General features: G+C 41.9%; 1 long non-coding RNA gene across 1 annotated transcript; it reads right to left on the reverse strand.

Annotated features, from left to right (window-relative positions):
• Nucleotides 1–1,384: 1,384 nt before the first annotated feature.
• On the reverse strand, nucleotides 1,385–3,619 carry LOC114677445 (uncharacterized). Its single transcript, XR_003728726.2, has 2 exons — nucleotides 3,362–3,619; nucleotides 1,385–3,077 (listed from the first exon to the last, which is right to left on the reverse strand). It is a non-coding gene; the product is annotated as an uncharacterized LOC114677445 (long non-coding RNA).
• Between the last annotated feature and the right edge of the window lie 1,157 nt (nucleotides 3,620–4,776).

Consider the following 4,776-nt stretch of genomic DNA (forward strand, 5'->3'; position numbering starts at 1 on the left):
TGAGTCAGTGGGCTGGGAAAGGCAGACACACCCTTAATCTTCGTGGGCACCATCTAATCAGCTGCCAGCTGGGCTAGAATATAAGCAGGCAGAAAAATGTTAAAAGAAGACTGGACTACACGTCCCGCCTACATCTTTCTCCCCAGCTGGAGGCTTCCTGCCCTCAAACGTCGGACTCCAGGTTCTTCAGTTTTGGGACTCAGACTGGCTCTCCTTGCTTCTCAGCCTGCAGACGGCCTATTGTGGGACTTTGTGATGGTGCGAGTTAATACTTAATAAATTCCCCTTTATATACATATATATGTAATACATATATACTCACATATATGCAATACATATATACACACATATATGTATATCTAAATGTATATGTATGCATATATGTATATATGTATATACATACACATACATACATGCACATATACATATATGTATAAATACATACATATATATGTATAAAGATATACATATTTATATCTGTAGAAATACATATTTATATATGTGTATACACACATTTATATATGTGTGTACATATATACATTACATACATATAGTATATTTATATATGCACGCATACATATATACATATATGCATATATGTATATATGTATATATGTGTGTATATATATTCCATTAGTTCTGTCCCTCTAGAGAACCCTAACTAATACAGTCTGGAAGGGAGAGAATTAGTAAGGTCTGTGGATCAGTCCTCTTTCTCCAGTACCACAAGACCTCAGCTTCTTGCAGTTGTGATATTCTGATAACTGGTCACCTCCCTTCTCTGTAATAAACTGTATGCATTGCTGTTGGAATACAGCACTAAGTGTGTATGGACCTTGCACCAACAACACTGGTGGCTGAGGAAGTAAGATCCTAATCCTACCTGGCATTCAAATCTCTTCAAATTTGGCCTCAAACTACAGTTACAATTCTTAGTCACACATATTCTCCTGCATGTACCCTCAGAAATGGTCCAATGACATGGACATCACCTTCTTCCCAGACTTACCTGTTCTCTCACCTCCAGGGACTCACTCAAGGTCTTCCCTCTTCCTGGAACACAGTCTCCACATCTCTCAAGAATTAGCGATGTTGTCTCCACCCAGCTGGTAGAAATTGCTTCCACCTCTTATACTCTCAAGATATTTAAATGATGTAACTTCCAGGGCTCAGTCACTTTCTCTATTATGGGACGGTGGGGGCAGAGGGCAACATGACAAAGCCCAGTGGCTTCTGAGTCCACAGTGAACATACAGGCTCCATCACTCTCCTTGTGTGACCTTAAACACAACATTTGAACTTCTCTCAGACACAGATCCCTCGCTCCCCAAATGGAGACATTAATATCAATCTGACCGAGTTGTTCTTGCGATTAAAAGTGGAATTTTCTTATACCTGGTTATGGCAGATGCTCAACGAATTTAAGGTAAACGAAATAATAGCTACAACATTGAGCAACTGCACCGTTCTTAAATGCTTTCTGGATCCACGCTCATCTTAGCTTTATAACTGATGTTTGAGAGGAGCCCTGCTGCCATTTCCGGTACCATAGAGATGAGGAAACTGGGGCCAGAGAGACTAAATCAGCAGAAAGGACAGCGTAGCGCACACACTCTCTCATGGTCTGAGTGGAGAGGCCGACTAGTGCCAGGCCGTACCTTCCCACAACCCTGTCAGCCCGGAGCCATTTTGACCCAGAAGGACCTCAGAAGGGAGAAAATAGGGGTTAGACTTTTTTAGCCCTAGTATACACATTAAGCAGAAAAGGTGAGGCCTTAAAGGATGAAAACTGAGCCTGGCATGTTCTGGAATATGAAGACGGCATTTTGGTGCTCTTCTGCAGCTAAAACAGTGCATATCAGAGTGCAGACAGGTGTAGAAACAGTCCCAGCCCGTCTTTGACTGTTTGCAAGAAAACAAATGCCATACAACATGGTAAAACTACACCTTTCTCACAGTGTCCATTCCAGACATGTGCAGCAGTGTTCGCTGCTTAATTATTCTGTCAGGAGAGGGTAGCATTGTGACTAAATCCTGGCCCTTTTTACTAAAGGTTTCTCTCAAACTCCTCAGCTGGGAAGAGAGCTCAGTGCATCCGCCATGTCCATCATACATTCGACACAGCACTGCTTGGCTGGTCTGCCCTGGCCAACTGGGTCTCCTCCGTGATTTTGTGTCCCTGCTAACGATGAGGGGTTTGCAGTCCTAGTCTTGCTGGCTCAGCCCCGGGGGATATTTAGCAATCCATCTTATCCCTTTCTCATGCAGAGGACATCTCACTGATGTAACTTATTTTTATGACATTAATTTTAGAACGTATTTTTTTCTGTTCTAATATAAATATTCATTGGCCAATAATTCAGGAAAAATAAACAATAAACCAGGATACATGCACAAAAGAAGAAAGTGAGCCCACTAAATATATTATTGGAAATATCTATACAAAAACTAGAAATGAGGATGATTTGACCTCTAGCTATTTATGAGCTCTTAAAACATTATTTTCCAGGGGAGGCCTATGTCTGCCTTCTGTTTTACGCAGGGAATAGTGGTGTTGCATCTGTGAAACCTTTAGCGTGGTTCTCTCAGCTTGCCCTGTTGGATGGTATCACAACATTAAAATATCTGTGCCTTCCATGAAAAGACCTCAAATGTATTCCTTTCTCCCTTTCTCCCCTTCACACAGCCGTGAATGCAGCTCAGGAAGCAGTGGGACTTGCAGGCTCATCCCTCTGTAATTAATTCCGCTGGCTTTCAGAGCGTCCTGAGGTTTGCAGGCTCTTTACAGAGAGGCTGCTTCCATTTCTCATGCACTGTGATCCAGCAGCACACCCCAACAAGGGCTGTGAAGGCAGCTCAGGGCTCGCAGCATCTCCAGCGCTCCGCCACAGTCCCGCCTGCCTGCGTCGGTAAAACTGCTTAAGGCAGCGCTAATTAATTTCTCCTGCTTATCCTGCACTCTCCTTGCAGGCTATCGGGTCTCAGAATCGACTTCCTGGACTTGTATTCGTTCACCATCCAAATTAGCTTAATGCACGACAGAAATCTCATCTCGACCTAGAGGTAGCAGCGAGTCTCTAGGGAGAAATCAAATACTGAGTCAATTTTTTTAAAAAAGTAAAATAAAATTAGACCTACCGCATCAAATTTATTTCCAGCACCCTTGAGATGGGAAGGAGAGGAGGGGAGGCAGTGACTTGGTTCCTCAGAGAAGCTGTGTGCACACACTTGGAAAAGCAGCTCCCGAACGCATTCCTGGATTTTAACTAAATCACGTTAGTGTCAAAATGCAACGTGTGCATTTATTGACAGCATGGGGACAAAGAAAACAAATCGTAAAGCAACAATTTTAGATAATTACCTCAAATTTATTGCCAGTTCTGTCTCCCAGTTTCCCCTCCGTCTCATGCCTATATTGTTTAAATTTGTCAGGTGGTTAGTTCAAATAAAGCACCAAGGTATCTTCAACATACCACCTGTGTTCAGGATATATTTCCCTGAGTTCCTGCCAGACTTTGGCACGTCTGCTGCTGGAAATGAATCAGAATGCAGGGAGAGGGCTAATTGACAGGTCTGTGGATGCCGAAGGTAAGCTGCGACCTGAAATGAGAACTCTTCTCTTAATGAGCCACAGCAGAAGCTCGTGTGTGGCCGCGCACGCTCGTGCCTCGCCGCGGCCAGCAGATGGCAGCAGAGCCTTGGAAGCCGGCCGGCACCAGGCTCTGTTGAAAATGCCCTCGTTCATTTCCATTCATCTTCACTTGCCAGAGTCTTTATAAGTGCTTTCTGTAGAACTGACCCTGAAATTGCATCATTTAATCTATAATCATATATTGTCAACATTTCTCCCTTTTACCGCTTATCAATGACATTAAGTCAGAGGAAACAGGGACCAGTGATAGCTTTAGGCAACTCTGCAAGAAGGAGATATTCCTAACAGGCAGACACACTGCCAGGGACAGCCAGCTTGACCGAAATAAGGAAATGCATTTGAACAGAAACGGGGGAGCACATAAAAAAAAATCACGCACACTTTGTATTTCTTTCTTCCTTTGCTTTCCTTTAGCACACTTTACTTTGTGCTCAAAATCGATTTTTGATTTAAGGTGCATTTGCTTAAACAACCAGTTGAATATTTCCCCATATTTAATGAGATTATTTTTTATGTAATGTATTAAAATACTCTTTCTCCAGGATATGTAATCAGAAATTGATGTCTAGGACGGAATTTCACATGGTAAAGACTAGGCCCTGTAATACCCCAATTACTTTCAGCAATATCTTAGTGGTCTGATGATTGCAAAGTAGAGGCGTTTCTGGGAATTGAAAAGATTCGGTAGAAGTGATGGCTGTCTGCATACATAGATTTAATTCTTTAGAGCTACACTGATGAAACAAAGAAGAAAATACATTCTTTTTCTTCTCAGACCTCTCTAAATTCCTCGGAGAGTAAAAGAATGCTTCGCTTATTAGAAAGATTGTCATGATCTCCCAAGACTCTAGATGGTACTATGGATTCGCCCTGTAGTTTCTATACTAACATTTGTTAAGATTCTTCTTTTTATCCACTTTTTAGGGTGTATGGGATACTTGCATCAGAAAATATACAGAAAAGAGCAGATATAAAGAATAAAAGGCGATGCAAGTTAAATCATGAGAAATTGACAGTGTCTGAAGATGATGAGACAGACGTGTGTTTAATTTTAGATCCCATAGTTAGATTGACTTTCAACTGAGTGTAACAGTCAAAAATGTTCTATAAGTATTTAGTGGCAT

This window comes from Macaca mulatta, chromosome 4, assembly GCF_049350105.2.
Source record: "Macaca mulatta isolate MMU2019108-1 chromosome 4, T2T-MMU8v2.0, whole genome shotgun sequence".
Classification (NCBI taxonomy): domain Eukaryota; kingdom Metazoa; phylum Chordata; class Mammalia; order Primates; family Cercopithecidae; genus Macaca; species Macaca mulatta.